This window comes from Delphinus delphis, chromosome 10, assembly GCF_949987515.2.
Source record: "Delphinus delphis chromosome 10, mDelDel1.2, whole genome shotgun sequence".
In the NCBI taxonomy this organism is placed as follows: Eukaryota; Metazoa; Chordata; class Mammalia; order Artiodactyla; family Delphinidae; genus Delphinus; species Delphinus delphis.
The window spans coordinates 20,125,658-20,152,033 of record NC_082692.2 but is presented as its reverse complement, the minus strand read 5'-3'; the positions used below and the strand labels follow the sequence as shown (position 1 = coordinate 20,152,033).

At 43.8% G+C, this 26,376-nt stretch overlaps 1 protein-coding gene across 1 annotated transcript in view; it reads right to left on the bottom strand.

The window, feature by feature from the left end:
* CARMIL1 (capping protein regulator and myosin 1 linker 1) overlaps positions 1-22,314 on the bottom strand; it is a 321,444-nt gene extending 299,130 nt beyond the window's left edge. The window contains exon 1 of the mRNA XM_060023517.2: positions 22,231-22,314. The gene's annotated coding sequence lies outside the window, so the exon portion shown is untranslated. The remainder of the gene's footprint in view (positions 1-22,230) is intronic.
* Between the last annotated feature and the right edge of the window lie 4,062 nt (positions 22,315-26,376).

Genomic DNA, 26,376 nt, shown 5'->3' with positions numbered 1-26,376 from the left:
AACCTTGGCATCTCCTTTAGGATAAGAGGAGGAGCTGTCACCTGAATCCGATGGATGGGGGTGGGGACTGGGGTTTAATAGCTTTTATAGACCTTTACCTAATGCCCTTCTTTTCAGCTCCACATCCTCTAGCCACTGCTGCCAGACCTGGGGCTTCCAAATCCTGGGTCTCTCTGGGTTCTGCGGAGCTAGCTGGCTCACTTCTCATTGGGATCCCTCTTTGCGACCTTAGAGTCCAGCTGCCTCTGCTCTACCAAGTCAGTGACCCACTCCTTCCAAAACTCTGGTGGTGGCTCTTATCTGCTGTGGTCTCTCGTCCTATTCTCCCATCTTTGTGGGGCCTACGTCTTTTTTATTCCTTTGCTTTCTCCTTTTAGAGGTGTTTTGGAAGGACTAGAGATATTCATGTGTTCGGTCCACCATGCTTTACCAGGAGTCCCTGGGATTGCTGCTTTACTTGTACGTCTCCCTGCCAGATTCTGAAGTCCAAAAGAACAGGGCTTTTCCAAACCTTACTTATGCTATGCCCCCAGAACCTAGCCCAGTCCAGACACATGGTAGATGTTTTAGTATTTGTTGAATAAATGAATAATTCTAAAAGCATAAAGATCACAGACCTCTAAGCTTTGAAAGGATCTTCTGATTTCTAAGTTATGCTCTTTTCTACCTTTGTGTCTCTCCATCTTCAAGTAGGACCATGTTAAACCTCCAGATTAATAACCTAATCCCCTTTTCCAAAAGCCCCAGGATTTCACGCTTCTGACTATAACCCAGAGTGCCCAATCCATTTTACACTACAGTTCACTACACATTCACGTGTAGCTGACAAAAATTTTACACAATACTCACCCTTCCCACATGGGACGCTCTCTGATCTCTGATATCAACTATTCTATTTATTACAATAGTTCAGCTCTTAAAAGCACTAGCCATGATTCACTAAAGTGATTTCACAACCTACTAATGGGTCATGACCTACAGTTTGAAAACCATTTTTAATCATACTTTCAAGTCTCAGCTTAGACATCGTGTCCTCAGGGGAAGCTTTCTCTGCCTCCCACAGTTAGGGCTACATGTCGCTCCCGTATGTTCCCATAATATCTGACCCCTCTACTGTTATGTAACAGATCTGTGGGATGGGAAGGAGATTTAGGATATCTAAGAGAAGTGAACACATATGTTCATGCAAAATCTTGTACACACAAGTTCAGAGGAGCATACACTCACAACGGCCAAACAGTAGAAACAACCCAAATGTCCGCCATGGATGAATGGATAAACAAAATGCGGTATATATAAAATCCATACAGTGGAAGAGTATTCAGCCATAAAAAGGAACGAAGTGCTGACGCAAGCTACAGCAGGGATGAACCCTGAAAACATTAAGCTAAATGAAATAAACCACACGTGAAACGTCACGTATATTCTTTTATATGAAACATCGAGAATAGGCTAATCTATAGAGACAGAAAGTAGATCGTGGTTGCCAGGGATTGAGGGGGATGGGAGGACTCAGACGAGAGCTAAAAGGGATGGGGTTTCTTCTGCAGGAAACATAAAGACTCTAAAATTTGTGGTGATTTTCACACAGCTCTGTGAATATGCTAATAACCACTGAGTTACATACTTCAAATGAGTGCATGGCATGCTATGTGGATATTTTTAATAAAGCAGCTTAAAAATAAGAGAGGGAATTAGGGGGAGACCTGGGAAGCGGCCTACATTGCAGAAGGCAGGGGAGAATCTGCCTCCTTACACTTAATCCCCGGCTTTTGGCACAAAGCCAGATGCGTGGCAGAGGTTCCGTGAGTATTTGGTGAGTTAATAATTGACTCCAAGACGAGGACTGGATGGGCTTCCTCCTCAGGCAGACACTCCTACCTCTCGGGTCAGCCTGAGGTTAACCACTCGAAGAAGGAAATGGGCTTTGTTTTTATTAAACAACTACCACCTTCATTTATAAATTAATCCAGATTCCAATAACCTCGATGATTACAAACTCAAGGGTTTTTTTTTTTAAAGAGAGAACAACATTATTTTTTACTGTTCTACTGTTCCGAAAAGAAAAAGTCATCAAGCTAGTGCAACAGTCTGCCCTCTAGCACCTCACCTGAAATCTCGCTAATAACAGCTTTCTCAGCCACAGTGAGAAAGGATTGCTGAATACGGCGCTGCTCAAAGTTAGGTCATGCCTCCGCAGTGGACCACGACCTCAAACTGCCAATGTTAAGCTTAATTCCTGTAAAATTATAGTTGGGCTCAGCTACGGATGGCAGTTAACCACCAAGAGACCAGAAATAAAGGCTCAGTGGAACTAAAATCACAAAAGCAGTGATTTTGTGCCGCTGCTACTTTTGATAATAAAAATACAATTTTTACATCCGTGTTAAATATGGAGCTTAATCCACACATTCATTTAGCCTGAGCATAACTGGATAGCTACTTCACTGAAGGTCTTATCACTGTCTGGATGCCCAGCCACTTGCCATTAACAACACAAGCTTGCTATAAATAGATGGATAACATTCTGACCCAAGAGGTGAAAATTCTAGTTGTCTATTAAAAATAAAACCAACAGCCACAAAAAACCGTCTTTCACCCATCCCCCATCTCTTAAAAAAGCCTTTAAACTTCAAATTTAGATGCCTACAGAGTGGCCAAAGGAAAGGCAGTCTAAACAAAATAAGAACTAACACGACCTAGAACTATCCTCAATTATATTCTCTTCCCGTACTATTTCAGTTCCCGATGGAAGCTGTTCCCCAATATGTATTGTTCCCCGATATTTTTCCATTTTACCATCTTCTTTTTTAGCACTTATTTTTAACAGCAGGAATACTTCCCATTCCGCAACCAAGAGAACTTAAATAATATCGGATCTTAGCTCTGGCAAAACAAAACTCAGAAAGAACTCCAATGTGTTTCTTTCAAACTGATCTCTTTTTTTTAAACGATATTTTAGAGTATGTTGCACATCTAACTAATGTAGCAACAAACAACTATTGATGTATGAAGTGCAAAAAAGGTGGCCATCGGGCTTCCCTGGTGGCGCAGTGGTTGAGAGTCTGCCTGCTGATGCAGGGGACGCGGGTTCGTGCCCCGGTCCGGGAGGATCCCACATGCCGCGGAGCTGCTGGGCCCGTGAGCCACGGCCGCTGAGCCTGCGCGTCCGGAGCCTGTGCTTTGCAATGGGAGAGGCCACAACAGTGAGAGGCCAGCATACCGCAAAAAAAAAAAAAAAAAAAAAAAGGTGACCATCAATGGAAAAATGCAGATCAGGTCAAGGAACTTCTAATGAAGTAGAAAACACAGACAGGTACCCAAACAAATGAAATTCAAGCAAGACAAAATATAAGTACATAAAGTGCTAATACACTCTGTTCAGTTTTCTAATTTAAAGTTCCAAACAGTTGATAAATATCTGAGAACACTTTTTACAAACACAGGTACTACTGCCCACTTTTAAAATCACCAGGATGGGCTTCCCTGATGGCACAGTGGCTGGGAGTCCACCTGCTAATGCAGTGACATGAGTTCGAGCCCTGGTCCAGGAAGATCCCACAGGCGGCAAAAGCAACTAAGCCCATGCGCCACAACTACTGAGCCTGCGCTCTAGAGCCCACAAGCCACAACTACTGAGCCCGCGTGCCTAGAGCCCGCGCTCCACAACAAGAGAAGCCACCGCAATGAGAAGCCTGCGCACAGCAAGACGCATAGCCCCCGCTCGCCACAACTAGAGAAAGTCTGCACACAGCAACGAAGACCCAACGGAGTCAAAAATATAAACAAACAAACAAACCAATAAATAAAATCACCAGGGCACTATAGAAAACAGTTTGGTGGCTCCTCAAAGAGTCAAACACAGAATTCTCATATGATCCAATAATTTCACTCCTAGGCATATACCCAGAAGAACCAAAAGCAGGGAGCAGTACATCGATATTCACAGCATTACTCACAAGAGCCAAAAGGTGGAAACAACCCAAGTGTCCAGTGACAGATGAATGTATAAATAAAATGTGGAACAGCCATACAATGGAGTATCATTCAGCCATGAAAAGGAATGGTGTTCCAGCACATGCTACAACGTGCACGAGCCTTGAAAACATTACGCTCCGTGAAATAAGCCAAACACCAAAGGAAAAACACTGTATGATTCTACTTACATGAGGTAACTAAACAGGCAAATTCACAGAGACAGGAAGTAAAATGGTGGTTTCTGGGGGCAGAGAGAACAAAGAAATGAGGCGTTACTGTCTACTGGATACAGAGTTTCTGTTTGGGATGATGAAGTTCAGAAAACGGATAGTGGTGATGCTTGGATTGTGAATATACTTCATGCCACTGAACTCTACTCTTAAAATGGTTAAAATCGTAAGTTTTATGTGATCTATATTTAACCATCGTTTTTTTAAGTTAAAATAAATTTTTTAATGGCTGGGGCATAAAGCGGCTCATCAATGGTAGAAACAGACAGGGGCCTCTCCTTCCCCTCCTAGAGGCCAGTAACTTACAGGAGGCTACACATTCACAGAAGAGGACAATTATCTCCAAGTTCCCACGAGAGAAACGTTGTATTGCTTTATTTTGTGTGCTCCCACGATGGCCAGGGCTACCCATAAAGGAAACTTTAGAACAAAAAATTATCAACAGCCCCCACTGCATGCAACTCACTAGATAAAATTCAAGAGCTCAAAGTTGAGACTGCGAGCAATGCTGAAAGAGCAGGTTGCATTAGGGAAGCAAGAGTGGGAAGCAACTCCCTAGTCAACTTGCCACTTGTTTTAACTACTTAGCAAAATGAATGTCAGTAGATGTACAATAAGAATACTTTGAGGAAAGCTCCACAGTTTACCTTGGGGGCGGGAGGTGCGGAACTAGTAAGTTATCTTACCTTTTGAAAAGCAAAGAAAGAAGGAATCTCAAAGGGAAGAACTCTTCATGCATTATTAACTGAATGAACTGGGCCCTCTTCTCCTAAAATACTAAAAGCTCTACTTCCCACTTACTCTCACAGTATTCCTAGAAGGAAGCTTTTCCATCCCCACACTATTAACTAAAACAGCAGACTAAGGACTTTTTTTTTTTTTTTTTTTGCTGTGCCCCGGCATGCGGGATCCTAGTTCCCCAACCAGGCATCGAACCCGCACCCCCTGCATTGGAAGCTTGGAGTCTTAACCACTGGACCACCAGGGAAGTCTCCTAAGTATGTTTTCAAAAGCCTTAGCACTAACCCTCAGGTCTTCCGATTCCCAAGTCCCCCCAAGGAGAATGGCTCTGTGAGTGCCCCTACATCTTTCCCCAACTAGACAGACACACAATGCCTGTTGTTCTCTGCCACCGGGGAGCAGGGGGAGAATTCTGCTCAGAGTAAGATTCAGAAGTGCCAAAATCCAACCCTGATAAACATGTGCGACAAAGCTTCTCACATCTCTACGGGAACTCAAAGCAGCAAACGCGCTGCTGTAGGCCAAAGAGCCAGACTTCCCAATGGGATTTTAACCTCATCAAAGTAATAAAGTGTATTCAATCCTAAAACACAAGCCAGTCCATACCAGCAGTGTGAGACTCAAGAGTTCCCAGCAACTGCTCTGTCCTAGCCTCACTAATAGAAGTTTTCAGTTTTTAACAGTATACTTGCAATAGTTAATAAGCCCTAACTAACAAAAATTATTTGACACATGAGGAGTGAAAGCTCTGAATCCTGGAATCTTAGATCAAAGGATGCATTTTCCTACTTGAATGTCCTTTAGGACATCCCAGTTATGAGGTCAAGCAATCCACACTTGAACTTGTCCAGTTCCAGGGAACTCAAGCTTCCACCCTCCACACAAATCAGCAAATTCTATTACAGGACGGCTCTGGCTGTTGGGGAGATTTTGAGTTTCAAGACAATCCTCAGGCCCTGGTAGTTTTTATCCATTGCTCCCCGTTGGGGACTATAGACAATAAATCCACACCCTCTCCTCTGTGGCGGCCCCTCCCATATGTGAGGGCCGCTCAGCACCGCGAGAAGGCAACTCGTAACATAAACTGCACACAATCTGTGAGATGAGTATAGGTAAGGAAACTTTCCCCGCCCCATTTCTCAAAACTTGTCTTAAATCAGAGTATTCTGAAATTACCCTAAACATTTATAATAAGAAGACTGACATCCAACCCAACTTCTCTTCCTCAGATCAGACCCAATGGAAGAGATTCCTGAAAAAAAGGTTTCTTCTTTGACTTTAACTCAATCAATTCCCAAGGCACTGCCTTCTTCCTTCCAGAGTTCCTTTACTCACAGATGGCATGAAGTAATTATTTGATAAATGAAACATTTCAATAATCTTCCTAAAAATAGGGTGGACGAGTGTGTCTTCTTGACATATTTTTCCCCCATCGGCTCATTTGTAAAGCATCAGAAGCAGATCACGACAACAGTCCAAAGGGATGTGCGAATTCTAATACAGAGGTCCTTTGTGTAAAAGACAAAACACTGAAATAAGTAAGTTGTCAGCCTTTCTCTGAGTTCCTTGGAACCCTGCTGCCCTATGAGATGTTAATCGGTGCTTTATGACATGTACAATGTATATTAGTAAGAACGCTAAAGGTTCTGAGAATAGAGAAAGGAGAAACCTGTTTAGGTTTGGGAAACACAGGGTCGAAGTCCTTGGGCAGCAGCACTTTGCTGCCAGCACATCTTATTCATATCTTGGGAGCAGGATCTCTTCTCCACTTTAGGAAACACAGGCATGGAGCTACACAAGGTTTATATGTTAAAATGGGTTGCTAGTGGAACCAATAGGAAATGAGATGCTTTCTTGGCTTTTCCAACAACTGTAGGTGAACTTTCAGATGTCAGTTCTACGTGTTTAAAAATAATAAAATCACACATTATAATTTTATCACACAAAAGCAATGAAGTGTCGTCTCTGAAAGCCTAAGAAAAGAAATCCTTTCATTGACTCGGCATAACTCTCATGATGGAAAGAAAGACTACCTTTCCAGGCAAAGGAGGACCCAGTAACCAGCAAAAAGTTGAAAGGACATCCAATTTCTCTCCCATGTAATTGATGAAACCAAGCCTTCACAAACAGGAAGTAAATCACTCTCTCTGACATGATATGCAGGAAGGGAAATGAGAAGTGACTCATTTGCACAAAGGTTCACATTCCTGAGACAGTGGCACAAACACTGCACAGTACCGCAACAGGGAGACGTGACCACCTTTCTTTTGAAGCATTCCATAATCTCCTGGGTTAGGAACTGGCCGTAATGGGAAGCTGAGCTCAAGTGAACTAGTCAGGGAGCACTTCATGGCTTTGTGGACTGCACTCAGCATTCTGACCAAAGTAGAGTCCAGTCCAAGGGTCTGCAGCTGGACATTCTCCCCCACTTACTGCTTCACTGTTATTGGTCCCTGCATCCCGCACAGGGCTAAATTAAAGATGCACTACGTCAGATAAGGCTGCTGAGTAAAGAGACTTAACCAGGTCCCTGAGAAAACCAGTTTGGGCTTGAAATTTGTACTCCAGGCCTGGGTCCTTTACTAGCCAACTATTCTGTGTCTACCATGAAAAGTTCACCACTAGGGGTAGAGGGCTTGGTACACAAGTACAATAAGGAAATAGCCCTAGGCTCTGGAGTAGTGGACAGTCTCCTCAAGGATACTAATTTGAGAATAGGAGAATTCTGATTATGTTGTTGGTCGGGCCCCAAATCTTTTAAGCAGGACTTGAAAATAACCACTGGCCCACATTCCCAGACTCTATTACCCTAATGAACTCAGCCAACTTTCCAATGTAAAATATTCTGTATCTCCACTCACTCCTCTCCAGAGGGATTTGTGTGAAGGAATCCAATAGATTTGCTACATGAAGGTACTCATATTCTTTCCCAGGTTTTAATGGAAAAGAGAGGGAGGGAGGGATGACTGCACGGATGAGGGAAGTACTAATGAACTATACAGGGCTGATGTCAATAGTTCATACCGGAAAGAAATTTCTGTAGGCCCACTGAATTTTTAGAAAACGATACACAAGGTTAATTTCAACATTCTACTGCCGCTGTTTCCACTGGTTTTTTGTTTGTTTGTTTGTTCTAAGGGTCTAACTCTTAGCACATCCCTCAAAAGAGATGGTACTGAGATGCCTTCACAGGAAATACTAGGAGAAAATGTTATTGGAGTCAAAGCAATAGATCTTTGGAATGACTACGGTGAGCTGGCCTCTTTGGTCTGCTCTAAGGAAGTGAAGCCCGGCTTGAGGTTTCCTGAAATGTGCTCTACGCAGGTTTCTTTGGGGCAAGTCAATACAACATGCTGGAACGAACAGCGTCCATTGCCCATTCTTTCCTGTAATGCTAACTTCAGTGGCCTCTGAGAGTGTTTTTAAATAAACAGGCGGGGCTACCCAGGTGTTTCTGAGGCACAGACAGCCTGAGAGGCTCTGCTTTAAGGAAGCAGCGTGCCATGAAGCCAGTCTGCAGAGACCACCTGGTCTTCCAATCTAAGTATGGATTTGTTGGGCCCATTCAGGTGGCAAGGAATAGACATACACTGAAGCCAACTCGGTGAATGATGGTCTACCATGAGGATACCTAGAGAAGGAAGCAAGACTGGAATCCCTATCGGCCCAGTTGGGCCTCCTAGAAAACTGAAAACTACTCTTCCAAGATACGGTCAATAGTTTGATTCACTCAACTTTTGGAATCCTCCTCCAAAAGCAGCCATCCAGGGCTCTGTCCCCCTCTTCCCACTGTTCTTACTACAACTGACTTGTTAACAGCCTCTTCACGCTCTGTGGCTTCTGCTTGTATCGGGGCTTTTACTGCCTCGTGCCTTCTACTTTCTTCCGCATCGCTCTCCATGTCTCAGACTCCCAAGAGGAAGAATCTCTGTCTCATACAGATCAGCCCTGTGGGGCACAGCTGGGAAGTATAGGCTGTTGGTTGGCCTACAGAGGCTTATCTTGGCGGTCATAACCACCCCTAGTTCAGAGATGCTGAGGAAAGGAAACCCCCAAAAGGAAGTTGTGGATGTCACAGACTCTCAGAGGGGACCAGTATGACCAGCAGACACCTGGCATGACCTGCCTAGTAAAAGACACTCCCCTAAGCAGATTTCAAAGTTCTGTATGTGGCGGGTTATGACTATTTCTCAATAAGGCTTATTCTACAGGCATCTAGTTGGAGCTTACTTAAGACTCTAACTCAGTGTTACTCAAATTTCAGTGTGCATCAGAATCACCTGAAGGGCTTGTTAAAACGGATTGCAGGCCCTACTCCCAGAGTCTCTGATTCAGTAGCTCTGGATGTGATGCCTATGAATTTGCATTTCTTTTTTTGTTTTTTGGGTTTTTTTTGCGTTACGCGGGCCTCTCACTGTTGTGGCCTCTCCCGATGCGGAGCACAGGCTCCGGACGCGCAGACCCAGCAGCCATGGCTCACGGGCCCAGCCGCTCCGCGGCACGTGGGATCTTCCCGGACCGGGGCACGAACCTGTGTCCCCTGCATCGGCAGGTGGACTCTCAACCACTGCGCCACCAGGGAAGCCCTGAATTTGCATTTCTAACAGGTTCCCAGGTGATGCTAAAGTTGCTGTTCTCAGGACCGCACATTGAGAACCACTGGCCAAATCAATGGTTTTAAGACTAGGTATCTTAAAACAAGACAAACTTCTATTTGCTGCCATCTGTTATTTTTGTTACATACAGATATAGGGATCTAAGTACTTCAAAAATAAGTATTTTAAAGTGCCTATGGATTTTTAATTAAATTAACCAAAGCTATATTACAGAACATACATTTTCAGCCTTCGATATAACTTTATAAGCTAAGTATGACAAGGTATGCATTTGTTCTCTGACATTTGGGGACCCGCTGATCTAAACCAGTGGTTCTCAACTGGGGTCAATTCTGCCACCCAGGGAACATCTGACAACGTCTGGAAACATTTGTATTTGTCAGAACCGGGGGAAGGGAGGGCTGCTGCTGGCGTCCAGTGAGTAGAGGCAGGGATGCTAGTAAAACACACAGTAACGCACAGGTAGCCCCTGACACCAAAGAATTATTGGGTGCAAAATCAATAGCAGTGCTGCGGCTAAGAAATGCTGCTCTAACACTTATTTAGAAAGTGAGAATCCAGCATGGCCAGGAGTCCTCAATGGTGGAAAAGCAGAGCTACACGAGCCCATGAACGCAAATAAATCCCCTGGCATCAAACAAGAGCCATCATAACCGAAACCCAAGAGGAAGCAATCGGAGTGAGGTACCACGAACAGGTGGCAGGACCCGTGGGAGCCCCACGAGGATGAACAGGGGCCAACTACTGATTTTTGGCTTTTTTGAGATCTGACTTGAAAGTGAAAGCGGAACTCGAGTATATTTCTGAATACATCGGGATCTGCAGGGAAAAGGAGGCATAAATGTACCCACAGAAAATGCACAGTCCTGTCTTCAGAGACATATATCTCAACAATGTACATACCTAAACCCTTTCTTAAAGAAAGATTTTTTCCAAAATCCACGTACCCTCTTTAAGACCAGCAGACTGAAAAAAAGATCCTAAACCCATTTGTGGAGACAGCCGATACTGGATTCAAGAGCTCTGACCAGAGAAAACATCAAAACAGGTATCTTGCACAGAGCCAGGAAAAGATGCAAAGTAGAAGTGCTTCTCTGGGGACTTACCTGATGGTGCAGTGGTTAAGAGGTTAAGAATCCACCTGCCAATGCAGGGAACACGGGTTCGAGCCCTGGTCTGGAAAGATCCCACATGCCGCAGAGCAACTAAGCCTGTGCGCGCCACAACTACTGAGCCTACGCTCTAGAGCGCAAGCCACAACTACTGAGCCTGTGTGCCGCAACTACTGAAGCCCGTGCGCCTAGAGCCCGTGCTCCGCGACAAGAGAAACCACCGCAACGAGAAGCCCGCATACCGCAATGAAGAGTAGCTCCCCGCTCCCCGCAACTAAGGAAAGCCCGCGCCCAGCAATGAGGACCCAACACAGACAAAAATAAATAAATAAATTTATTTTTAAAGAAAAGAAGTACTTCTTTGGGGCTATTCAGATAATATATATCCAAGTAATCTATGACTATGGACACATAACCAGATTCTCATATCAGAGCATTCAGCACAGTTCACTGCAACACCCCTCACAACAGTAACCATAACTAAGACTTGAGGACTTACTCTATGCCAGACACTATTTAAAATATTTTATATGGAATGTCTCATTTAATTTTCAAAACAAATCTAAAGGTAGGTTCTATTATTATACCCATTCTATGGATGAAAAAAGTGAGGCACCGAGAGGTTACATAACTTGCCCATAGTTAGTAGTTTTAGGATTCTAACCCAGGCAGACTGATCCCATAACACAGAGGAAGCCTCTAAGAGAGTGGAAAGTATAAAATGTCTGCAAAGATATTTAAAAAGAAAAAAAAAAGCCATCTCTGAATTTCAGGCTAACTATACCACAAGCATGACTCTCCAGAATATGAAAGTATGGAGCCCTACTCCGATGGGTAGAGAAACTGTTTATTCCCAGAGAACACAGAGCCTGCCAAAAAGGACCCGAGTGTGAAGGCTTCCTGCACACACAGCATTGCTGACAACACTTGTTCAGTTCCACGGACAACCTGCGCGTATCTGATGTAAAGACAGACGCTTCATTAAGTCTCTGCAGTGAGAACTCTCAAACGGGAGGATGCTTAAGAAACTCTAAGTGACAAAGTGCTAACAGCCTCTCCTTTGCTCCAGTTGCTCTGTTAAGAAGCAACACTGGACAGGAAGGATTGGACCGACTTCTTGCATCCAGGCCTTGTGGAGAAAGAGAAATATTGACAGAGAGACCTACCAGGTTCCTCGCAGAGACCACTTAGAGGACTGTAAACTGATGGAGGGTTAAGGGCTACTGGAGCTTCAGAAGTTTGTTTTCTAGAGAACTGTTGAAACGGAAACCGAACTTCACAGGTAACTCACCAATGATAAATTTTGAGGGGGTGAAAGTTCTGATAAGGAATACGACACCCAGGAGATTGCGATGGAGACAGCCGCACAAGCCGAGTGCCCAATGAACTAAGCCTTTCCCTGCAGGCTGGTTCTGATTTCCATCAGCACAGGCAGTGCCCGTGATTCAGTGAACTAAGTTGTACAAAAAGTTTCCCCAGACTGCAACATTTTTGCTACCCCAAGGATGCAGGCGAAAATAGAAACCGGCTCCTGGAGACTTAAAGGAAAAAGGGCTGAAATGTTCCAAGTGCCAAAATGATCTGTCCAAGAACCACAAGTACTTCTCTCCAGGTCTCGGTTTCATTCTCATGCCTAGGAGGGATGATCCAATCTTCTTTTGGTTGCCAGTGACAACCGATTTCAGACAGATGAATTCAGGAAACCGAAAATGCCCACTGGTAACACCTAACCAACCAGCCTGGACTTCACCAGCCATATTTTAGCTCAGATTCAACAAGAGAGTGTTGCTGGGCTCCTCAGGCCTGGGAGTCAGGAATCAAACTGCAGAGAAACTGTCTTAAAAGAGACTTTGCAAGACTTCGGAAATCTCAGTAACTTCCCTACTTCTGGTTCTATTTTTTCACTTGTCTGTTCCACACTGGGACTGAGAATGTAACTCTGAAAATGGAAGGGGTCCTACGTGCTTGTTTTCTGATAAGCATAAGAGGTTCCCTGAGGAATCTCATCCCACCTGCCAGTCTTGGAAGGAAAGATAACCACAGGCAACATGGTACCCAAGGGCAGCACTGAAAGGAGAGAAATGCAGGCTGAACACTCGAGGGACTCACCAAGGAAGATGGGGCTGCAGGAGCTGCTCGTGGGAGGAGAGCCCAAGGGTCCTCGTGACCTGGACACACCCCCTCAGGGGTGGGGAGACAGGGAAAGGGTGAGGTAGTGGGAAGAGAAGCAAGAACTACTCTGCAGGTGTAGGTGGGGTGGGGAAGGACCATGCCACTTAAGAGATGGATGTTAGCTACACAGGTGAAGTCAATTGCCTTCAGAACTGCCTGAGAGAAAAAGCAATGTCTCCTTTCCTTATGATACTAAAATATCTTCTGAGACACCAGACGAGCTGTACATGCACACTGGCTTAGGGTTCTACTTAGCTACACTTCATCCAATGAAAGCGCCATGGGCCTTATCAGTTGCACATCTGCTCAGCTACCATTTATCAGAGCCTCAAGGACCCAAGGTAAGAAAGTCTTGAGACCAGAGCAAAGACCAAAGATCTAAATTGTATAATGCAGTCTCACATCGAGCTGGGGTGCAGCCACGAAAAAGCTGTGGCTGATTCAGCAGGAGCCAGGGCCGAGCAAGACCCGGGACTCCGGAACCCACCGGCAAACACCAGAGCCACAGGACTCCTCGCCTGCAAATATACTCCAGTAGAAGACAATGTCGCATCCACCCAGGCAGACCTAAAAGGGCCCTAAACTGCAAGGACAAAGTTTGCCTTGGGAGCTAGGGTCCAAGGAGTCCTTGCCTAAGAAATATAAGGACCTGAAAAAAGAGAACCAGCCATTTTGCTAAGCAGACCTTTCTAAAGACAATAAAATTAATGAGGTGGGGGAATTATTCTCTATTGAGACTTCCTGAATAACGATCAGGTGAAAAATACATCCTTTAAAAAGTCTGTCAGGCAGCAATTCCACTGCCAGGAATTTATCCAAGAAAAATAAAAGTGAGGATGTGTCACTTATAAGGCAAAATCCTGGAAGGAACCTAACTATCTCATTATAAGTGTTAGATAAATTATGGTATACTTCTCAAGTGGGCTAATAGAGTGCCAGGCAGAAATTCAAAACATTATATATATTATATATGTATTATATGTTATATGTATTTTATATAATATATATATAATTGTCATGGAAAGCTTTGACCTCAAAAAGTAAAATTTAAAAGTAGGTTACAAGATAGGATTCAGGATTCCATTTTAAAAACAGATCATATAGTTTATGTATGTTAGCATAGAAAAATTTTTTCCAATGATTACATCCAAATTGATAGGACTAGATGATGCTTCAGTTTTACTATATTATATTTTATAACTTTTTAGTAATGCAAATAGCATAGATACTTTCAAAATTTTAAAAACAAGAAGAAAACTTTTACTTGGCCAGAGCAACGTGCAGCTGGTACTCTTCACTTGGCCGACTGCACCCACACCCATGTTTCCTACAGAGTCTGGAGAACAGATTCTGTGATGCCACACACTGCATTCCCCCCTTCAAGTGGCACAATCCACAAAAGCCCATTAAAGACTCTGAGAAAGTCTGTTTAATTCAGTTTTAACAGTGTTTGCCAAACATTTGTAATCCCCAAAACACCTACAGCTTAAAAGGCTCACTGGTAAAGTAGGATGGGTCCAAAGCAAGGCGATCAGAACAGTGAAAAGTCTGAAAGCAATGTCCTCCAAGGATTAAGATTTGTAGGAAGTGAGCATGTTTCGCCTGAGGACTAAAAGACCAAGGAAAAACATAACTGTCCTCAAATACCTGACCCGTACTCATGTAGGAGGGAGCAAAATTGTCCTATGATGTTCCAGTAGCCTACATTACAGTAAATTCAGAGAAGTTACTGAGAAGCAGGTTCCAGCCTGAACTAAGAAAGGGCTTTCTGGGATTCTTGCTTTTCCCATCACCAGAAACACTGAAGCAGAAAGTGGATACTCAGCTATCAGGGATGCTACAGAAGCAACTTCTCATAGGCTAGAGTGCATGGTTAGAGGGCTACCAAGAGTCCTCCAGCCTCAAGATCTTCTGGGCAGCAATCAAGAGGGGCCAGGGCTGAAGAAACTTCCCCAGAGTCTGCTTAAGCCAATCCGTCCACACCAGATCCTGTCTGGAGGACACGCCTACTCATCCCAGTCAATGCCCGTAAATGTCTCCTGAGACCCCAAAGCCCAGGGATCAGCAGGAATGGACACACCTGCCTCCTCAGTGGGAACTCAGCACATTCATCCCAAACCCTTGCCACAGGCTGGAGATGCTCTAAGCACAGTTCAGGGCATTTGTACAGCCCTACTTCTACTTCTAAGAGGACTTGCTGTGCACCCAGTGTGTCTAAAGAGACAAAGATACCTGCTGGCAAAGGTTCATCGAGAGATAATGTTTTCAAAAAAGAAAAATTCTCTCCCAAACAACCAAGATGAAGGAAAGGACCCAATGGGTGAAAGTGAACAGACTTTTATGTAAACACACACACACCCACACACACCCCACCCAAGCATCCTTCTTTCCTCCCTTTATTGTACCCCTCTTTTCTCAAAGAGTTGGGGAAAGTGATAGAGAGAGAGACAGAGAGACAGACAGATAGAGAGAGGGGGGCAGAGAGACAGACAGAGAGTAATAGGGCACAGGAAGATTTAGAAACAATAGGCCCCATATATACCAATCCAAATCCTTGTATTCTGTTCAAAGACAACAAGCTTTTTAGAAAGGGGGAGAGTTCTATCCTTCATCAGATTTTAGTTGCATTTTCAATCTACTTTAACAAAAGATATTAACAGCGTTTCTAATGAAATGAAACATAAAGGCGTTACAGTAACCTTTCACCAAAGCCTTTCTGTTTTGTTTTCTCTGTACCTATTTTACGACTATGAAAAATGAGTTCTTCCAATTCATGGCATATTCTAGTTAGATTTCCCGAGTCCTCCTGGTCCAAAATGCCCCCTCCCCAAGGTGCCTAAATCCCAGAGGCTGGAAAGGACTATCTTTTTAAGAACAATGAAAAGTTACACCAAGGCTGGTGTATGTTCAATAGCTTCTTGCCCAAGGTCATTTGACTCACCTAACCCAACTACAGAAGAAACTGGGGCAGATGAGAAAGTAGAATGTAAATGCAGCTCAGGTAACAAGTTCAAGTTGGCCAGAACTGTCTCCTGGAAACATGTGCCCAGAGCCATAGCCTGCCTCCAACCCCTACCCAGAGGTCAGCGGGAGCTGACTCCAGTTCTGAGTTGGGGAAAATTCTGAAGTACTCAAATACGGATTATTTTATTTTGAGTTTCCCAGAACTTTTGCCAGGACCCTTGGCAACAATGTGTGCTCTCTGATACCTACTCCTGAAGATTGTTTCAATGTTGTTGCTGTTTTCTAAAGCTCAATTTTCTCGTCATGTAACTTCACCCAGGCGCTTTGAAAATTACCTATGCGCTGAATTGTAAGTGATCCTTAAAAGTTGAGGCTCCTACAGTTCCACAAAGAGAACTGTTCAAATTACCCAACAACTGGTACAAGCCTCCTGCAGAGGGAAGTAAACCCGGAGGCCTAGAACAACGATTTTCCAATAGCATTCTTCGGAAGCCACTGCAATCTACAAACATCTGATGTGGATTTCATTCTTACTTCTATTCTAACTGCTGGGACAAAACACAAACACATGATTTGATCTTACACCAAATTTAACTTACTGGAGATAACAATGAGGTAAGCTTTGCTGTCAGGATACCCCACTTTTGTGCAGAACTCAGGATAAAGTGTCTCCTGACATCTCTATTTCTTTGGAAAGCATCCCGAGATTGCAAAAGTAGCTATTTTAAAAACTGTGACATTTGTACTACTTAAAGGGTAAATAGGGAGTCTCTCTATACTAAGGAGCCAAAACCAAATCCAATCTCCCCTCTATTTCTAAGTTATGTTCATCAAAACAGCCTCACACACATCACTGATTGGGTTTATACTAATATTTTGGATTTTAACTATAAATTTGCAAAACACACTTACACTCCTAAAATAGCACTATTTTATTGGTCCCATGGAAAATTATGTGTTTTAAAAGGGTACAACTGATTTTTTTTAAAAAAAGTCTAGAAACCATCGGCTACGGTTGATGTCACCTGAAAGTAGCTGCAAAATGTAATTTCCAGAGTGAATATTTGTCTGAGAAGTGACTGTGCCGTGGGTCGTGCTGCTGAATCAAGTTAGGTATTAGAGACAGGGGAATTAGGAAAATATTAAACAGACTAGCCACAAAAAAAGAGCATGGCCTCGTGTAAAAGAACAACGCTTTCCGTATCAGAGACTGAGGTTTAAACTGATTCCTGATCATGTGGGCCAGATGCTTACAAAACTTTTAGGTGAGAGATATTCCCTTTTTAATGCATTTTTTAAAAATAAACAGGTAGGAGTAGAGTTTATATTTTAATGAAAGACAGCACTGCCACCAAAATATTTTAAGGATACATGTTACCCCAAATAACGTTCTTTTACTTTTCCTCGTCTTAAAGTTAACTTAGTTATTCCAATCAAGCCGAATCCAGGTGCTCAAAAGTTATAAATAAATAGCCAAACAAGAGAAAATACATTAAAGAGATTCAGGTTACCTTTTCAAAAGAAAATAAATGAAGGATGGATCAAGTGTTTTCAAGGGAACCGGTGAACAAACTGACATGGTTACATTTACATGCCATTCCTCGACATGCTCAGTCTAATAAGAGAGTCCTGCTTCTGCCCCCTTTTAAGAGGGATGTGGAAGAACAAAGGGTTGGCAAAGATGATTGAACCCAAATTCCAAAGTGAAACAGGAAAAACAAAGCTGAGACCAGGAACAGATCTACACAATTCAGAGGCACTGTTCTGGAGAGAGAGACACATTCCTCTCCCGCAGACAAGCAACAGCAGAAGCGTGGGTGGAGGACCTTGCTTTCCCCTGACAACATTTTTCTTTCAACCATTAGTCCTCAAAAAAAAAGGCCAGGCAATACCAAATTGCCTGGATCACACATGCATTGCTGGTAGGACTACACAATGATTCAGCCATTCTGGAAAATGGAAAATGACAGCTTCTAAAAAAAAAGGCAATTCCTATACAAACCCACAATTATACTCTTTGGCATTTCAAAGGGAGAAATGGAGATTTATTTTCACACCAAAATCTATAAATGGGCTTCCCTGGTGGCGCAGTGGTTGAGTCTGCCTGCCGATGCAGGGTACACAGGTTCGTGCCCCGGTCCGGGAAGATCTCACATGCCGCGGAGCGGCTGGGCCCGTGAGCCATGGCCGCTGAGCCTGCACTCCGCAACGGGAGAGGCCACAACGGTGAGAGGGCAGCGTACCGCAAAAAAAAAAAAAGAGAAAAAAAAAGTCCAGGTACTACAAAACTTGGGTGGAGATTCAAGTGGCAAATGGGAGGAAGGACTGAGAGTCTAGGGAACACAATCTCTTCCTGATGACATCCCCTAAAGACAACAGAGAAAGGCCGTACAGCAAAGGATGACATGGTGCCAGTGTGTGGCTTGCGGCAGACCTGCCCACAACTTAGATAAAAGGTACAGGCCGGGGACTTCCCTGGTGGTCCGGTGGTTAAGACTCCGTGCTCCCACTGCAGGGGGCACGGGTTCGATCTCTGGTTGGGGAACTAAGATCCCACATGCCGAGCAGCACGGCCAAAAAAAAAAGTCCCCAAAACGTACAGGCCAAAGAACTGTCCTCCAGGAGGACACTCCAATGACAGAGAGCCTGTTCTAGTCTGTTCCATGTTCCCTTTAACTGTTCCCAAAGGCACCAGCTTGGACCTGTTCCATCCCAGTTTCCCAAACTATGGTCAGTAGGGTCTCTGGCCGTATAAGTTTGAGAAAGACAGTATACTTCCGCTCATTCTGAGAAATCTACTACGCACAAAGGTGTACTAAAGGCTCTGAATCAAAGCCATGCAGTGAAGACGCTGGTTTATCTTTGTTTACCACTTGACTGTCAAACTTGGTTTCCCCCCGAACATCGATTTCTGATTTCACTAGACCAGCACATACCTTAGGAATTTGGGATCTCATCAGTTGCACTCCATCCAGCTTAAAAGGTACCATAAACTATAAGTAATTATTGGCCTTAGAGTGAACTAAGCTCAATCCCTCAATAAAGGCAGTGAATACTTGGGCATGGAAAGAACAGGCATTTTCGGTGCCACTGAAAAAACAGAATGCACAACCCTTCGGTTCCTTCTGCTTTATCATCTGTTGGGAGTTCATCGTGTACTAGGCACTGTGCTAAGCAGTGTTAAGATACATCCCAGTTAATCTACAAAGAAACCATGTACAAATAGAAGGTCTGTTTCATTAGAGAAAGGAATTGAGGCTGAACAACGTTATCAAGTGGCTAGGCTGCAGTGTGAACTGGGCATGACTCAAGGTCCAAGGCCTTAACCGCTGAGTCCTACTGCCTCCCTAAAAGAGGGGAGGATAAAGTTCATGTGATGGTCATGAGAAACAGGTGGTGGGAAGAGACCTGTTGAACCCGTCCCAACTTTCACCTGATCCCAATTGCAAGAAAAAGAATCAGCTTTAAGCCCAGCCATTCTCCACCCGTACCCCTTGCTCCAGCTGTACTTAGTATTTGCCTTTAACGTGCTAAGCTCTCTCTGGCTTCCAGGCATATTCTGTTTCCTTTGTCTATAACATGTCTCTGCTCTCTTCCCTTAGTAACTCTTATTCATCCATTGGGTGTCCGTTTACCTTTGCCTTCTTTCTGGAAGTCTTCCCTGACCCTCAGGCCTGAGTCAGGGGTTCCTCCCATGTGCCCCCAATCATCTTGCTCACAGCACACCTCACAGCTCTGCCTCTAGAGATGTTTACCTCCCAACTCGACTCTGAGCTCTGAATCCCATGAAGTCAGAATCTACGTCCATCTTGTACATCTGGCACATGGGAGAGTCTCAACAAGGGTAGAACCAAGCAATGTACAATGTTATCCATCAATCAGTCAAATCCACACAAGGGAGCACTAATCCTTCTAAAGTCCAAATCTTCCTGAAAGTTTGCAACCACTGAACAAGCCAAAGGATATTTTCTTTCTATTTTGAGCATAATGGGGAAGTGGACAGGCTCTGAGTGAGACAGATCTGGGTTCATTCAACTCCCGGCTCTGTCATTCATTAGTTGGATGACCTGAAACAAGTTCCTTTAGCCTCTCCAAATCTCAGTTCCCCCAAATACAGATGTAAATAGTGCCTACCTCAGAGGGCTGCTGCTGGAGCGAATACGGCAATGCATAATCAAGTGTCCAACAGAGCCTGCTGAATGAACATCAGCTCTTAGGACCATGAGAAGGAAGATGAAGATAAACCCTCTACAAAAGATAAGCTAGAAATAGCATAAAGTCTCAAAGTGTGAAAAGAAGGAACCAAGTCCTATATAACACACTCCCAGCTTTATAAGGAAGGATACTAAGAGCACGCGGGGCAGGGGGGGTGGGGGCGGGGCACTTAGGGAAAAGGAACAAGAAATAAAAATCAGAACAGAAATACTGATTTAAGCCAATTCGGGTATACCCTATTTTACTGAACTGACAGCCAAAAGAAAGTCAGAAATGCAAATTATAAGGAAATTCCCAATGTTTTAAGTAAATGAATTTCTCTGAATTCAGAAACTCGAAAATCAAAGACTTAAAAAGGTTAATTCGTAGACCATCCTGCTCAAACCTGAAGCTTGTCAAACCTTGAATATTTCTATTAACAATTCCTGCCCCTGCAAGTAAGGAACAGGCAAGACAAGTTTACCCCAAGCCACTAGAAACTGCTCAGATTCCAGATTTGGGGAGATAAATGCTTAAATTCAAATACATTTGTAATTTGGTTACAACCTTAATCAACTCCAGCTGACATTAAGAGCCCCACCCCCCCCCCGACAACATCTTAACAGTAAGTACCAATCATAACTATTCTTTAATGGTGCCAACTTTATTACACTGGACATGTAAATTTGTCTTTGCAGTTTTAACTTTGCCAATTTTACTCATGGCATGGGTTTATGAATACTACTTTGATGAATAGTGTCCATACCAAATAACACCACATACCATGTTAGACTGTTGCAGGAAACCTACTTGATATTTAAATTGTATAAAGGTGAATCCGTCTTGTGAAGATTTACTGTAAACGTATAAAACAACAAATGGCAGAAACAAAATTTCTTCTCTGCACTACCACTGCCAAAACATACCTCTATCCTGTGGCTGAACAACAATAAGTAAAACATACTTTAAGGAAATTTACTCTTTATTAAAACTAAATAAAGCAGAATGATGACACCCATCATTTCTGCTATTGGTAACCTTAATGCTGCAGTCTGTGTGAACACATTTCATTGCAGGGCAAAAGTCACTCAATCACGTTTTTCCACTTCAATTCCTCTGCCATCCTGATTTGTACACAGAGAGATAGAAGTCATCCATCAATAGCACAATCTTCCATCCACAGGGGAAGGCAGTCAGATACTTTAAAAGATTCTCAAGACAGATGGTATCAGAAAGATACTTCAAACTCTGTGGCAACTTCAACTGAAGAAACAGAATATTAAAAATATTCTCTTTTAATGACATATGCTTGGGATTTATTTTAAAATACTCCAGAAGTGTGAGGCGGGGGAAACGGTGATGAGATAAAACAATATTGTCAAAATGCTGAAAACTGTTGAAGCTGGATGAAAGGTATATAAAGTTCAATACACTGTTCTCTACTTTTGCATATGTTTAAAATTTTCTAATGGTAAAAAGATGAAACCGAATATTTTCTCCAACAAAAACACAAACAAGGTATATTTACCTAAGCTTAAATTAAGGTTTGCCACAGTTTCAACACAGAAACCACTAAAACACCACAAAAGGCTTTTCACCTCTCTAAAGGTACAACTCAGGCACTGACAACTCCCTAGCAATCCTGTGCTCAACAAGGGCCAGTCCCTCAGCCCCCCAGCAACTCTTCTCACAAGCTAGAGGGAGGAGCCGGCATTTCCCTCCCAAACACCAAAACCAATTTAAAAAGACAAATGTTTTCTTCGCCTTCTCAGACCATCACCCAGAGATGGCTGCCGATATAACATTTGAGAGAATTTAATAATTATACTGACATAGGAGGAGTTTAAAAATTTCATCTCAAGTCCTCACAAATAACATCAGATAATCAGACACAACAAAGATAATAAGCAAGCCCCCTTTAACATCCAACTTTGAATAACTTGAAAACGGTCTCTAGGAGATGACCTAGATGTGGGTGACTTTTTACAACATTAAGACAGACAATTTTTAAAAACTTCAGTCTCTAAAATTTAAATTAACCCTACTTTTAACTTTCAGTGGACAAATATTCCAACTAACCTAGGACAAAATGGGCATCAGAACTTTCGAACAAAATATAAAACACAGAACCAGTGCTGCATGAAAACTAGGCAATCAAAACAATAGAGGAGAAAAACATTTTTACTTCCCAACTTTGTTTTTAAGAAAAACGTTAATACTTACCAGCACTTTGTTTTCAACTTTGTCTCCCTTCACTTCCAACTTTACTTTCTTCTTCAATGCAATCTTTATCTTTCTGCCAATAACATCCTTTATGCTTTCTGAAAGAAAGGAATACTTTTGTTATATTCTTTTATTAATAAGAGAAAAGCATTGGGGAGGACAGCATTTGAAGGAGCATTTTTGGTTGTTTTTATTTTTTATTGTCTTCTTTCTTTTTAGTTTTCTTTTTTGTTTGTTTGTTTGTTGTTGTTGCTTGTTTTAACCAGCCTGATAGTTACTGGTCACCAAGTATTCGATGAACGCCTACTTTGTGCCTTGGACCGTGTGCTCAGATGCTGAGGCAAATATAAAAGCATATGATATAATACCAGTCCATGCAAGGCATGACATAATCTTGCTGGGCAAAGAGGACAAGCACACACAAAGAAAAAAAAGCAGCAAAGTCAGGCAGTAGCATAGAGCACTATATTGCAGGCAGGCAGACCATAAGCACAACAGGAATTTATAAAATCCCTTGGCTGGTTACCTCTGGCCCCCAGCAGATCTGTGTTCATGACAGTGCCATATACGTATTATCATTTTCCAGGAGTGCCTTGACATGAAGGTTGGGAAATATGGCAAAGAACCAGAACCGGCCCAAACAATTCAGTCAGGGTGCTCCTGGCCATCTGTCCTTTCAAAATCTTCATACCACCGCATCCCTGAAGAGTGGTCAAAGGCAGAATTGAGAGAGAAGGGGAGAGTTGAAAAGTTGGATGGTAGCGGGAAGGCCCTTCTGGGACTCCCGTGAGGACCCCAAACTGAACAGGTCCCAAATCAAAGTCACTATTTTCCCTGCTCCTCCTCTGGCCCTTAATGAAGTTAGAAATCTTGTTTATCTCCAACTCCATTCTCTCAGGGAGCCAGTCACCTCCTCTCCTAGGACCACCTCCTAACAGCTCCTGACCCGTGGACTTGATCCTGCATTCAGGGCCTCAGAATCTCTCACCGAGACTAAGCCTACCACCTCCAACCTATCAGCCCCTGTACCACACCTCCCCCAGAACTAAAGCGACCCTTCCAAAGCCACAGATCTGATCGTGTCCCTCTTGCTCTATGAGTCACAGTCATTTTTGAATGAACCCAAACCTTGCAGCAGGCCACTCAAGGCCTTTCACACTTTTCCAGCTTAACTTCTCAGCACACACCCACTTATCTCTATCCTCTCTATCCTTTACACCCCTAGGATCCTGTATATATTATTCTCTTTCCTGGGCTGCACTTTCCTTATTCTCCTGCTGGTTAGATTCTACCTTCCTTCAAAACATAGCAAACTCCTTTATACTCCCACCACTCTGAAATGTGTATTATAATCATTTTGGTTTATTCATATATTCAACAAATATACCTAGTGTGCCAACTACTCTACTAGATGCCGGGCTAGAGATGACCCCTGCCTTCCACAAGTGCTTACCATCTAGTGGATGATTGTAAGCCACTAGATGGATTGATGTCACTCGATGAATCTGCACTCACTACCGTGAGATCATGGACAAGAAGATACATGAAGGTTTCAGGGAGGAGGGGACCCTTGAGCTGAAGCTTGAAGGAGGAGGAAATAGACCACTGGTTTCCAAAGCACAGTGCACAATACAATCCATTGGGGTGCAGGAAGAAAACAGAACTTACTTCTATTTGCAATGTGTTTCAGTTTATGTTTTCGATTACACACACTAAATGAAGTATGCATGCAGCTTAACAAATAAATATATGCTTACTAAGGGGTGATCAAAATATTCTTATTGGAAACCCACCACAAAGAGTTTAGAGCCACTCAGATAAGAAGAGTGAAGGAGGGGAGGATAGGGCAGTGCCAGCAAAGAGAAGGGCATGGGAACAAGAAAAAGTACAGTTTGTCCAGGGAACAGCAATGAGGTGGAATGTTGGCCAGGGTGTGGGGGATAGGTCGGGGAGCTCATTACACAGGGAGTTCTCTGAGCAGCTCCTATCTTATCAGAACTCAAAACGGGTACAGGCTGCTCGTCCCTCCCCTAAAAAGAACTGTGGGAAATGAGCATCTGAAAGTGATTTAAGAATACATACACAAAGAAAAAGATGGGAAAGTTATATACCCATAGGTCAAAAGTAGCTATCTTGGAGTGGTAACATGGGTGACATATATTCTCATTCTTCTCTGCATTTAAATTTTTTAAATAAAAAGCATGTATTACTTTAATAATCAGAAAGATACACAACACATTTTTTAAATGCCTTGGGGGATTAGCTTCAGGGACTATATTGAAGTTTTCACGTGGTTGCCATTTTGAACTGATGAGAGCAGAACTCCTGCAAGCACTTGAAATTAGAGACTAAAGCAGATGCAGGAATTTCCCCTAGCCCAGGCCAATTAGACCATTTAAAGGCCCAGAAAAATCATATTGGGCCTATCACAAAAACATTTGTCTTTTGTTTGAAAGATATGTGAGATGGGCAGGACTCGATAAACACAAAAATTCCATTTCTAGATAAGGGTTAAATTCAACTTTTAAAATATACCAAAGGATTTATTTTGAGGACCATCAATATAAACCAGGTACCTTATTTCCATCCTATCCTTCATCGCCCTTTTTCCTGGGTAATTACCTAAACTTTTCACCACCAGGCTCAAGGACAACTAATTAAAAACTCTGCCACCTTCTTTAGTTATCCTTATCTCCTGGCCAGTGAGGCAAACCCGCCCCTAAATTCTCTTTCTCAGGACCTCTGGAGGCATCTTCAGAGGTTCTGGGTGTTTGTTTCCTTCCTGGAAGGGTGTTGGAAAGATCTCAGCCTCCCAGAACTGGATGGACCACTCACTCCCAGTGGACTCTACAGGGTTGGGGAGAGAAGAGGCATGATTGGGGGGCAAGGGGGGGTAGACTTAATACCCTAAATTTGGTAGTTAGGTTTATTTTAATTCAACAAAAGCAGAAGCTTCTATCTTCCATACAAGCCTAGCAACAGCTTCTTTACATCTAGTTTCACCTGCTGAGCTAACAGTCACTAATGCAAGAGCACACACAAACTCCTCCAAAGTATTACTGCTAGAAGGTGAAACAGAGGGGCAAATTCCTCAGATGCAGATGAATGGGCGGTTAGAACTCTTGTCATCACCGATTAAACGTCTTTCTGAGCTGTAGGCTGTGTAGTGTGCCAAGGATGGGACAGTAAGGAATACAGGTCACTGGGGCTCAAAACACACACGCACACAGAAACACATACCTTGTTACAATACAACATGCTACACACACACGCGCGCTTAAACGCTTGGTTTTCCGAACACTCTTCCCCCCAAACCTCATTTAAGCTCTGCCATTTTAACCATCCACTTAATTAAGTTAAACCCCAAGACAAAATATTCACCACTCCCCCAAAAAGAACCCTCAAGGGACTCAAACAATGGGTCACCTTGCATAGGGTACCACACACAGGTTCCCTAAGAGATCCGGGATGGGGAGAATCGGTAGGTTAATCATTACTGAAATAAGGTTTTTATCATTAACCCTCAATTTCCTGGCCCGAGTTTGCGTCAGTCCTGTAACCCTTTCGCTCCCAGTTCGCTAGGCGAAGCCACGCCTTGCTAGGCTCAGTCATTATACCGGACTAGCGCCCCCCTCCCCCAAGTCTGTACGTCACAGGGGCACCTCCCGCCGGTTATTTCCTGGGGTCAGGGTGGTCCTGGCACGTGCCGGAGGCGACCCACTGTGCGCTCGCCAGCCGTCCCGGTGCTGGGCTTTCCCGGACTTCCCGAGTTGAGGACACTGGGCTGGGCGCTGTGAAGGATTCTCCTCGCTTCCAGAACTCCCCAGACCCTGGCAGACCGCCCCCTTCCTCCGCCAACCTGGACCCCCGGTCGTGGCGGAAGGAGGCGCCTGGGGGGTGTCCCAGCGGCGCAGCAGAGTGCGCTCCCGGGTCTCCCGATTCCTCCCCGCGCCGGCCCTCTCGGGACTCGGCTTTGCAAGCGGTCAGATGGGAACAAACTTCCCGGCGCCCCCCAGCGACCCTGCCCGACACCACTCCGGCCCCAGGGGCGCCGGGACTTCGCGGGACGCACGGGAGGGCAGAGGTGGGAAGGGCGGGGGAGGTGAGGGGGACGCAGAGGGGGAGGTGAAGGGGACGCAGAGGGGG